Here is a 12,851-nt window from a genome sequence, read left to right as displayed (position 1 = left end):
GATACTGCACTCTGGGTGGTGGGTTTTTCTTTCTCTTTGTCTGAAATTGTTCCACAGTTCTTATATATCTGTGTTTTCTTTATTCTTTCTTCTTTTTATACCTCTGTCTGTGAAGTTTCTACTAATATGTCTTCAAGTTCACCAAATTAGTTGTGCCCAGCATACTGATGAACTTATCAAAGGACATTTTAAAATTTCTATTACAGGACATAATTTCATGTGCCTCCATTTATTTTCTATGCTTTCTATTTTCTGTTTATGTTGTGTATCTTTCCTTGTATATCATCTTTATTTTCCAGTTCAGCCCTTCATATTACTAATCAGAGTTATTTTAAATTCCCTATGCACTGATTCTAATGTCTGTGTTTTAACTGAGTCTAGTTCAGAGTTTGCTTAGTGTCTTCAGACTACTTGGTCTTCCCTTCTGAAACACCTGGCAATTTTGTTTTTTTTTTTTTTTTTGCTTTTGAAGACTAAGCATGATGATTCAAGAAATAGAAAATGAGTAAACAAAAAAAAATACAGTGTGAAGTTTCATGTTAATCAACCTAGACACTGGACTGTGTTTAATGTTTGCTGTGACTCTTGATGACAGAGGTAGCAAAGTCCTATAGAACACATGCTTGGTCTCCCCAGCTGTCTTGGGCCTTTCCTGAAAATTCAAGAACTCCACCTTAGTTACAGTCTGTGTCTTGCAACATTTTTATCTGTGACCAGTGGTTACTATACTATAGCCTTGTTGGGGAGCTGGGATGGTGTGGAGTAGGAAAGTGTTTACTAATTTTATGACTAAATCTCTACCTTATCATTCCTATTTTTTTCTGCTTGCATTATCCACCTGTTCTTCTTAAAGTGTTCTTATAGTGGTATAAATTCTTCCCTCTGCTGCTTACTCTATTTCCTGGATGTCACTCCAAAACTATATCCTTGAACCTTCTATTCCCTAGTGACTCTAGTGAGAGAGGAGGACTAGACGCGGCTGAGACACAGTAATCTTTTCCTCTAGGAGGTAGATGTTTGCTATTAGAAGGCTGGGGTGTCTGTAACAAATGTGTTTCTTTTTTTCCCTGCCTCCTGATAGAGGAATAAAAGTTTTTCTTGGGTCTTCAGCTTGAGAATCTGGTATGCAGTTTCTTTAAGATGATGAGCCTAGAAGTTTCAAATCATTTAAACTTAGCATCCAGCAATTTTTTAAAACTATCACTAGTGTTCTTATCATTCTTATGTTCCCACAACTTCTGCCTAATTAAGCAGATCTCAGCGTTGATTTTCTGGATGCATCTTTCTCTTCAGATTTCCTGGGAACAGTTTGTCCTTACAACTTCCGATCTCTGATATGTCCATAAAAATCACTGATTTTCAATGTGTCCAACTTGTTCTTTTATTAAGACAGAAGTGATGAGTTCCAAACTCTTCACATTTAAAGCTGAAACCTGAAGTCCCAAGTATTTTCAAGTTGATATTTTCTGTTAGGATATGAGGAGATGACATAACATTATGGAAAGAGGGTCTATATACTTGGGATTTCCACCTGGATCTGTATAGGAATATTAACCTCAGTAGTAAACTTCAGTGTAACAGGGTATTGACTGGAGACTTCATCTGACAATTGTAACTAGAAGACTCAAATGGGCACCAAACAGCAAACTTGGATCATTCTGCTGCATTGACTGGGTCTTCTAAATCAATGTTTGAAGATCAAAGTCTTTATCCAATTGTTTCTATTGCTATTATCACTGTCTAAGACAGGGTGTGGGAAAGCATTACCTAAGCCATAAGGTAATATTCTATTTTGTGTTAAGTAGATGAGGAACTGGGGATATATTATTATGTTTGAGTCATAGAAGAATGAGGTCTCTTGAACTATGCTGGATAAATTCTTTGTTTTAGAGATAGGAAGATTAAAGTTCAGTGAAAATCCAGAGAATTGTTGAGCTATAAGTATACATAAGCAGAAGAAAAAATAGGTATCTCTGGGTTCTTCTCATCAGCACTACTAACAGAATAGTTTTTAGGTATTAATAGATTTGCTGCCAATAAAAAAATCCAATATTGAATGAAGTAAATTATATTATATTTTTGCAAGTCAAAAAATGTATTCACATAGTAAAACTTCTGAGAAGCTAGATATTTGTTTAGTTGAACTCAGAGTCATTTATTGTGAATATTTTTGTTGTTGTTCTTAACTCCTATCATCATTTAGACATTTAATATTTCACAGGATACATTCTGAGAACTTTGGAACTGCTTCTCTCTCTGTCTCTCTTCTTTTTTTTCTCTTATCTGTTTTGAGATTCCTATTTCTCACTGTTGGATGTTATAGCTCCTATTCCTTTCCTCTTCCTACACTGTCCACTCTCATTTTCCACTTCTTCTCACTCCTAGAACATGTGGAGCACAAAGCACTCTGTAAACATTTCAGCATCCTTGATTGACATTTGGATTGTTTAATGTTGCTTTTCAAAACCCTAACACCTCTGTCCAGGAATTGGTATCACTGAAGTTTTTTTTTTTTTTTTTTTTTTTTCCATATTTTTTTCTTTTTGCCACTTTTCATTTCTTTCTTTTCTTCTTTTAAGTAACCTTGCTCAGTTCTTTATTTTAGATGTCTTGTTACACACTTCTTTTCTTGTCTGAAAGCTGGAGAGAGTGCATGAGTTTTTAGTCTAGTTTCTGAAAATCGGGCCACTGATGAGGAAGCAATTCCTGACAGCAGCATGCATCTCTCTGTCATTTTCTCTGACGACTTTGCCCACACTTGAGTGTCCTTTAGCAAAATGACTGGAATAAGTGGTGCATTTTTCCGGGATGCTTTCTTCTATCCTTGCATCAGCAGAAAATCACAGCAGTGGTCTCCGTGGACAATGGTAAAAACAAGACAGGAACTGCTATTATAAATGCGAAAAGTCAATTTGAATGTCAGCAGCTGAGGAAGGGGAGGCGAGCTGAAAGGAGCTGTAGCTGGAGAAAATGAAGGCACTGTACTGTATCTTGCTCATGCTCCAAGTCTTACATTCGAACCACATTTAAGCACATTAGAGTAAGTGATTTTCATTGTGCTTGGCTCCAGGCTTCCTTGACTTCCTGCAGGGACCACATACTTGAGGTAGGGAGTATAAAACGCCCCCAAACACAAAGTTCCTAAAGCACAGAGTTAATTACCGAAGCCAACCTGGGAAGCATCATTTACTCTTAGAGATTGTTTGCTCTTGAATCCAAATATGTGAGCCTGACCCTCATGGGAACCTCAAGAGTGATTGATTTTGAACAATTTGGATTTGAGACGATCTCTTTTCCTTTATAGCTATTCTCCAACCATCAGCATGAGTTTCTAAAGAATTTTACAAAAATAATTATTGAAATATTAATAGGTCTTATTTGAATAAAAGGTTCATCATCTGAATAACATGGGACTGCTGAGAGCTTAAATATGCTAATTATCATTAGAGGAAAATATGAAATACATAGGAAAAAATATTCACCCATGGAATTCCTATTAATTTTAATGTAATTTTGTTTATATATATATATATATATATATATATATATATACTTAGTTTAACAAGTCAAACAATATTGCATTATATAGAGTAAAAAGTGAAATTCTGTATAAATTACTTCATCTCCTGTAATATAACTCCTTTCTAAAAAACACCTAGGTTAAAATTTTGGTATATTTCTTTCCAAGTTTTCTTTCTTTTTTACTCAAAAAGTAGTTTGCCCAATTGTTCTCTCACTAGTAATATAACATGGTATTTGTTTCCCCATGTCCATGTCATGCCAGATACCATCAATTACTTACCTTGTTTGACAATCTTAAAGAAGAAAATTTATTCCAAATGGCTATGTGTAAAAGTCATTTCATTATCCTATAATGAAACATTATGGCAAATCTAAATATCTACCAATTAGCGAACAGTTAAGTTTAAATTTGCCTGTGTCTGGTACTTGTTATAAAAACATAAAAGATTTATAAAAGATTTACATGTGCTGACATAAAAATCTTCTATGAAAAAACCTCTCTAACCTACTGTGAGAGAAAAGAAGCAAATAAATATATATTTTCCCTTAAAAATATAAGAACTATAATTACCACAAATCTGAGACTCTCAATGATATTCACATAGCTTACTTGTATATTTATTTATAAATAAAAGTACATGGAAATAAACTTCGTACATGAAAATGTAGTTACCTTTGGGGAAAATATGGAATTCATTATTTTGGATGAGCATGTATATTTTCTATAACTGAAATAATATAAAATCTGTTAATATCATGTTTCATTGCTGTTCTGATTTTTGTTTCTCAATTATCAATTCAATTGTTTCTTTACAATATTGATCTTAGCCTTTCTTGTGCTCTAAATGGCTTTCATAGACATAGTTCAAATTTTTTTTTGCATTGAGTTCTTTTTCTATATTTTAAGATCTTTTCTTTGTTTTAATGATTTTCAGAAATATTTTTTTCTATCATGAATATAATCTTTCTAAAGCTACATCCATAGTTCTGTTACCCCAGTAAAGACTAGAAACTCCTCATTCTAATTATTCTGTAAAGCTTGAGGATTTTATTTTTTTATTTTTTCAGCAGGAACTTATTTAATCTTTATCTTAGTATTTTAAGTTAGAATGTATTATATTTTGAATAACTGAGTTTAAGATAGCTTTGCTTGTTCAAAACGAGTGGGGGAGTCAATAAACAGAAATGTTTTACCAGTTCCCCCATTTCCCTATTGTCCATACTTATTTCATTGAACTCAGCATGCAAGAGTGCATTTCCTATTTTTTTTTCTGTAACATCTGACCTCTAAGAAAAAGGCAAATATTTAAATTAATTTTTCAGTCGATATTTACTAATTTAGACGTAAGAATGATCACATAAGAAACTCAGAATTAAAAAAAAAATCATATCTATCATCCATCTATCTAGAGATACATAGGGATCTATCTATATCATCTATATCTATAGCTGTATCTATCTATGTCTATATCTATCTATAGAGAGAGATATTCAGTTCCAACCACAAGTCCACAAGTTCCATGAAATTGCATATGCGAATTTATTTCTGAGTAACTTTTTGGCAACTGTGACATTTTCTGTTCCAATATACACAAAATGTGTTTTATTTGAGAACAGTTAGAGAAAAAGGAAACTGATGATTGTTAGTAGAAAAGGAAGGTAAAGCAAATGTCAAAAAGTTAAATTTTTACAAAATACTTTGGCAAAGGGAGAGGAATGTTAGGGGAACAAAGTAAGGTCTTAAAGAGATCCATAGGACTTGCTTTTTGAGTGAAGGGGAACAGCATCCAAGCAAAAGGAGCAACAGGAAACTTGGGAGGGCTGAGTTAGGACTCACAGAGGAGCTTGAGAAATAGCGTGGACTGCTGTCCCCAAATTAACACTAAAGATACTGAGGACCATAAGTGTTTACTTGCAATAAATAAAAACAATTATATAAACTTTCTTAGAGGGCAAACCTGAAAAGCTTCTAAAAAGCCAAAATATAATAGAATTTTAGATTCTCTATTCATTATTCTTTTTAAAAGATAAAATAATGTTGACATGTTATTCTTATTTTTTTTTAAAAGCACTGTTTTATTGTCTTGCTTTTGAGAAAACAGATGTATTTATAAAAAACTTTCCATAGTCTAACCATACATATTGCCTATCTTAATCCTATTTTCCCAGAAGATTTTAAGTCCCTTACTGTCAAATTGTCCTGCCATGGTGGCTGTTAGAAATCTGACCCCTGGCATTAGGGACAGCCTCCTTCAACTCTAGTTCCAAGTAGTGTCTTATGGGGAAATAGAGAAAAATAAAACTGGAAAAATAGGCTGGAGCAAGCCTAAGTGCCAGTTGTATCTTCTTACCCTTTAACATATAATTAGACCTGGCAGGCATATGGCAAATGCTTTTTCAGTGTATTCTGCACACAAGGCTCAAAACCATTTCCAAATGGTGATTTCTGGTCCCTCCTTTTTGGCCCACCAGTGGTCTGCGTTCTGTGACTGAGCTGTGTAATTGTGACCCCTAGTGGCTAGACCTGAGACACTTTAGTAAACATGTTCCATAAAGTGGCATGTACTAAACTGCTAACCTGGTTAACATTTTTTTTTTCCATTTTAATTTCTGCGTCTAAATTTGACTCGAAGTCAAGTTTTCCTCACTATTTCTCTTACTCCATCTACAATAGATAGCCCCCAAACCAAAACTTACTTTGCTTCCAGGTTAATAAAGAATGGGGTGAAATGGGTTAATGCAATGGAGAATGATATAGATTTTAGAGCCAATCAAGAGGAGGTTCTTGTCTCTTGACAATAAAAATTCAATTACAACCCCAAAGGTCTACTGGTGGTGACACACATTTCCCAAGATTTTCTTGTTTAAACTCAGAGAGAGCTATTATTTTTGTTAGGTTCATTCATTCCTCAGAATTACATTTCACACCATCATACCTTCTATCACAATCCAGATATTTTACTATGTGTTACATTGATAACATAATAAAGTAACTACTTATAAACACTATTAATAAGTTAATGGGGTTGATCAAATAATTAAGACAGAAACTGAGGAAATACATGTAGAAACTAAGTCATCTTGAAAGCAGGATGGCCACAGAGGTATAATCTGAAGCCGAAATGTAATAGAATTCCTAACATGTATGCATTACAGATGTTCAGTGTGATTCAACACAGAGAAAAATGTTTATTTCATTCAATCTTTCCAAGTTTCTTGTGAGGAAATCAGGGATTTTTACCTCAATTTTCAGCTCTATAAACTGAGGCTCAGATAGGCTACTGGTCTCTAAAGACACAGAACTGGTTTAGCAGAGTTTATGATCTGGTCCCTGGTTTCTGATTAGATACCTGGCATAATTTTTGCACTGATGTGTGGGGGAGGAATTCTTCCAGGGGTCCTTTGGAAGTCACCTTATTCCAAGAGGGTATAGGTCAGTTCATATGGTTGAAGAAAGGACAGAAAACTGGGAAGCAAAGTGAGGAAACATGAAGTACACTGAAGTATGTCATCATGTTACTGATAGAGAGCTTACTGGGTCACACACAAAACTCAAAAGTCAATGTGAAATTTTGGGGGAAATTGGGGCTGTGTGTGTGTAAGGATTATGGAGTGCAATTTTAGTTGTTGTTTACATCTTACCATCATCAATCAGTCATCAAGTCCTTTCTTAATTGCAGCAGAAAGTTAGAGAATAAAGTTCTGTTAAGATAAACAATACTTTTTATAGAGAACTTAGTGTCTGTTTGAAGTAAATTATGTCGTACCATCTTATTGTGAACCTGTAAGGTAAATATTGTCATTCCCTTTTCATAAGTGAAAACTTTGAGGCTTAGAAATGTCAATCATTGCCCAAGGTCTCAACCTACAAACAGAACAGCTCACTCTACTCTCCAGATCCCTGCCTCTTAACTGCAGAGACATGAAACTAAGTCCAGGACTTCCCATCTTCTCCTAGGGGCTTTTAGGACATGCACATGAAATACAAGCACAATATATTAAGAGGTAAAGATGTTGCAAGGTGAAAACAAAGAACAAAACAGAGTGAAATTATCTCAAATTTAATCTATAATACAATTGGACCATTAAAAATCAAGTTATATAAGAAGAATTCTTTCATCATGCATTTTAAACACAAATTCAAGTGATTGGGGGGTAACTTTTTAAAGAAACAAGTGCAAAGAGAATATCTAAGGGTTATTACCAGGATTACCAGATTTCCTTCCTGTGTTACCTGCCCATGCAGGACTTTCTACTACAGAACACTTGGTAGGAGAAGGAAGTTCTTGCCTATCACCACTGTGGAGGGTGGGACATGGACAAAGATGGTCATAATATTTCTCTGAGGAGAAAGGAGCGGGGGAAGAGGTGAGGAGAGTAAAGATGAAAGGAAAGAATCTCCTGTGATCAATTTTCATTATTTTAAGAGACTGGGGTGTGAAGACTAACAAGCAAATAAAAAACAGAATGCAAAGCAATCAGCCATTGCCAAATCATGCCGATGGAATATTAACTTGCCTTTTCCTTGGGAGCTACAGGATCTGGGCAAGAAAGCGAACAGGATCACCTACCCTTGAGCATGGCATAGCACAAGCTCTCCATTTCTTTATATATTTGAATCTGGCCAAATTAACTGTTCTCTAAATTAGAAGTATCTTGCCTATAATAAGATTAGAGAATTCGGAAATCCTTGAATGCCATTTACAGATTTATAATAATGTATCTCCTCCATGGAGTGGTTCCCAAGCAGCTCAGAAAGTCAAAGATGCAATCAAAATTAGATATTTAAATTAATTTAACATCTTGAACTTCATATTCATGATTCTTGTTGAATATGCTTCTTGATTACTTGGAACCTTCAACTCTTCATTTTTCAAACTATAATAAGTTACCTCATCAGGGTCTTTGTGAGTAAAAAATGAAACGAACATGTGAAACATACCTAGTACTCCAATACTAGTTGTCTACTACGCATGCCCCCTTTGAGTGTGCCCCCCTCCTGCTAAGTGATGGAGCATTGTTTGCCCACTATGAATAACCTTCCCAGTGATACAGGCCCTTTATGTTGGTGAGTGTTTGGTTGTTATGGTATGAAGGCTTTTTAATGATTTTTTTGACATCTATTTTGCTATAGGTCTCTCTCTCTCTCTCTCTCTCTCTCTCTCTCATGTCTTTTCCTGCCCCCCCCCTTTTGTTTATTTAACCACTTCTAATCTTCTGAAGGACAACAAAATAAGACACATCCTTGTCAGGACTGCCTTTGAAACACTGAGCATGTGTTCTGAAAAGGAGACTTGGGGCATTTGTGGATGTCAGTGGGTGGTTCTGGGATTCATATTTTGGACACCTATAAATTTTACCTAGTTTGTATTAAGTTTTCCCGTAGGCCACAGCTGTGTTAGATACATAGTATCTCAAGAAAATTTTATTCTATTTTATTTTTTTTTTAAGATTTTTGTTTTTCTTTCTGTGTTTCTGGAGGGCAGTACCTATGTCATGTAACATTTTTGTCTCCCCAGTGCCAAGCCAAGTAGTTATACAGAAGGAATTCCATAAACATTTTGCAAATATCAAATGCCTGAAAGATCAACCCCAAAATGAAGGCCTCTCTTGCTACTGGTTTAGCATCTCATCCAAAAGATATCACTAATCATCCCAACCATGAATAGCTTTGTTTTGCTTCCTTATGACTCATACTGTGAATGTCCCTAAATTAGTAATAAAAGGAAAAATAAAATAAAATGTTATATGAATGTTGTTTACATGGAGTACGGATCCTTCATTTTTCTCTTGAAGATGCTTTTTTTATTACTTGCTGAGCATTTTGCACCATTACCATAAAGGTGGAAACTCACTAACTCATCAGAATGTATTTCTTTGTGAAAACAATGATTTATGGAAATGAAGTCAGAAGCTATGAAGAAAACAACACACTGACTTTACAACCTGAAAAAAGAACTTAGTATCCTAGAATATTCCTACTAACTCCACACTGTCCACTCCCTTTGAATTATGTGCACATAATTCAACTGAATGCATATGCATTGGGGCCCTAGTACATAAGTGTATGTATATATGTGCATATGTGTGTGTGTGTATGTGTGTGTATGTATGTATGACTTTCACTGCATGCCTACATAACTATTTCAAACTCTATGACATGTGAGACATCTTTTAATTGATAATCTCTGCAGATGAGAGTAAGACAAATGAAAATTTGTCAGGCATCATGTATTCAATGTAATGTAAATGCTAAGTTGTCAGAATAAGCTATAAAAAGATAATATAGACTATAAGTACTCTCCCCTTTCAAGAATAAATATCACTTCAAGTTATGTGAGAAAGTTTTAGGAAAGAATTCAGAGATTGAGATTTTAAAACTAGAAGCGATGTTAGAAAAAAGCCAGAGAAACGCTTTTTAAACATTTTCTAATAAGTGAAAATTATTTTAAGTAAACCCTTAATCATGGGTGTAACATGAATAATAATTATTATGATTAAAGTTATAGGAAAAGGCATCATACTCAATGCCATAAAACCACATCCTTCATCCCCTACATAATTCTTAGGAAACCCCTCTGGACCATCACAGCTTTCTTCAATCCACTGTGAAAATGTTTGAAAATAAAAATTGGAAAAGCATCAGTTACAGCTAATATTAAAAAATATCAAAATAGGGCTGGTGTTGTGGCTCAGTGGCACAGCTCTCACCTAGCATGTACGAGGCCCTAGGTTCAATCCTCAGCACCACATTAAAAAAAATAAATAAATAAAATAAAGGCATTATGTCCAACTACAACTAAAAAATAAATATTTAAACAATATATCAAAATAGACATTAAAGTATTTCCTCTTAAAACAAGTCCAAAATATTGATAGCACTGCTTTATATATCTAATATTTCCATCAGCAATTTAAGTCTTTGGTTTTATTTTTGCAATTGGTAACATATTTGGATTTTTTTTTCTTGCCACACTGTCAAAATATGGCTGCTGCATCATCAGTTATAACATTTGATTTTAAGATAATAAATGGGCAAAAGTGTGGATGCCAGACAGAAGTGTCTTTGCCTCTTGGCAAAACAATGATATCAATAAAACTTGTTGAGAGCACCCAGCAGAAAATTCTTCCTGTCTCCCTGGCCATAACTGTGTCCCATGGTTATCCCTCCTGCAAGAAAATTGGGAGGAGTTATCTCACTTGATACTGGACATATTTGTATAGCCCTGAAGGAAAACCAGAGTTCTCCAGAAAGGGACAGTGGTTATCCAAGCAACCAGGTCTGCCATTCTACCTCTAGGAACAAATCTTCATTTCATAACTAGCAAACTAGCAGCTCTGCTGTTCTTGGAATTGGTGAATATTACTGATAAATTGATAGTAGGCCTGTGTCCATATTCTCAAATTGGATGTTATGATTTATCTCTTAAGTGACCCCCAGAAGGTCATTTGCTAAGGACTTTGTCCTTCTTGATAGCACTATTGGAAGACAGAAGAAACTTTAGGAAGTGGAGTCTGTTTTGAAGTGGCAGGTCACTGGATCTGTGCCCCGTTATCCTTCTTCTTACTCTCTTTTCTTTCTGACTGCCGTGAGATGGTCAGTGTCCTTCCCTATACATTTTTGCCTCCATGATGTTCAGTTTTGCCTCAGAACCAAAGCAATGGAAGCAGCTGACTTTGAACTAAAATCTCTTAAATAAAAAGCCAAAATAAAACTTTTCTCCTGTGATTTTTCTCAGGCATTTTTTTAACAGAAACAGAAAGTTGACTAGCACTGGACTCAGATGAATAAATAGATCAATATTTCCAGTGAAAGAACATTAGGTGAAAAATATGGAACTAGATTTCATATACTACCTATGTAATGGCTTTGATTCTCAAGCTTCATTTCAAGATCATTCTTCTATTCTGAATTCTGTTCATATTTGAATAGAATTCTTCAATATTTTTCTAAATGTAAGTATCTTACTGAATTAAAACTCTTTGTTACTTTACTCCTAATTACTTGCTTAATTTTCCCCCTTCATGTTGATCATATGAAGTTATTTGTTTGAATACTAAGGAGAATCAAAGTAGAAAAGTCCTGATTGATTTCTAACTTCTGTATTAAAACTCCAGTTCTGCCTAATACTGAATAAATATGCCTGGGTAAATTACTCAACACCTTTCTCATCTGTAAGAGTAGGGTAATCTCCATATCTCCTTCATAGGGTAAGGATTAGAGATACGTGAATGGTCGCAGGTGCAGCCCTTGGAAAAGTGTCAATATGCTAGCTCTCATCAAATGCTGACTGTTGTATTAGGCATCTCAGGCTACCTTACCAAAGAAACATGAAATTTTACTGCTTAAATAGCAGAAATTTGTTTTCTCATATTTCTGGAAGCTGGAAGTCTGAAATCAGAATGTTAACCTTGTCATGTTCTGATGAGAACTCTCTTTACAGTTAGTAAACAGTGCTTTCTCCCTGTGTCCTTGCATAGTCTTAGGGAATGTGTGAACAAAGTGAAGAGTGGAAAAAGAGAGATCAGTCTTCTTCTCAGTGAAGCAATCCTGAGTCCCTACTCTGGTGAAGTACTGCAATCCTAATTACCTTCTCAAATTGCCATCTCCAAACTTCTTGTTTCCCTCATATTGAGACTGAGGTTCATGTTTCAACATATGAATTATGATGGAACATACTCAGCTCATAACCACTATTATTCAAGTGGGCTCTAATCCTCTTCTTTATGTCTTTTGACATTTCATAGTCTTTGGGCAAATCTGATGTTAGGAAAATTTATTTTTAATAAAAAACTATATCAAATGTGCTTCCTCTCTTAGAGAAGTGATTTTTTTCCTATATTTTTCTTTCAGTGGAAAATGTGTATTATGAATTAATTATTACTAAAATTTTACTGACTAATTTGTTCTCCTCATTCATATGTAAATAGGAAATTTTAGGGAACAACTATTAGAAGTGAAATTTTAGGCAACATAAAAATGCTAGATGAAGGTAGTCTTCCCGTTTTCTTTCAATTCATATTATTTAGACAATTATATACTAACTTCATACGTAAATGCCTTCTGGGCATCTCATTAAATGTTTAAAAAACACCCATAATACAAGAAAGAAGTAACTATATGAAACAGGTTGGTTAAATACATATAAGCCTGTTATTTCTAAATTTAACAAAAATGGCTGATGGTTTTCAAGCACTGGGATTTCTGCCTTCTAGTACTTTAAAAACAGATACTCTGTCTTTCTCTTTAAAGTCAGACCTTTCACTCCTTCTTGTTTCCTTGACTTAAAATTGTGATTCATATGTGTTTCTCTTTGCTGTAAGGAACA

This window comes from Marmota monax, unplaced genomic scaffold (genome assembly GCF_021218885.2).
Source record: "Marmota monax isolate L192 unplaced genomic scaffold, Marmota_monax_Labrador192_F-V1.1 WCK01_AAM20220418_F8-fsc00031, whole genome shotgun sequence".
In the NCBI taxonomy this organism is placed as follows: domain Eukaryota; kingdom Metazoa; phylum Chordata; class Mammalia; order Rodentia; family Sciuridae; genus Marmota; species Marmota monax.
Note: the sequence above shows the minus strand (reverse complement) of the source record.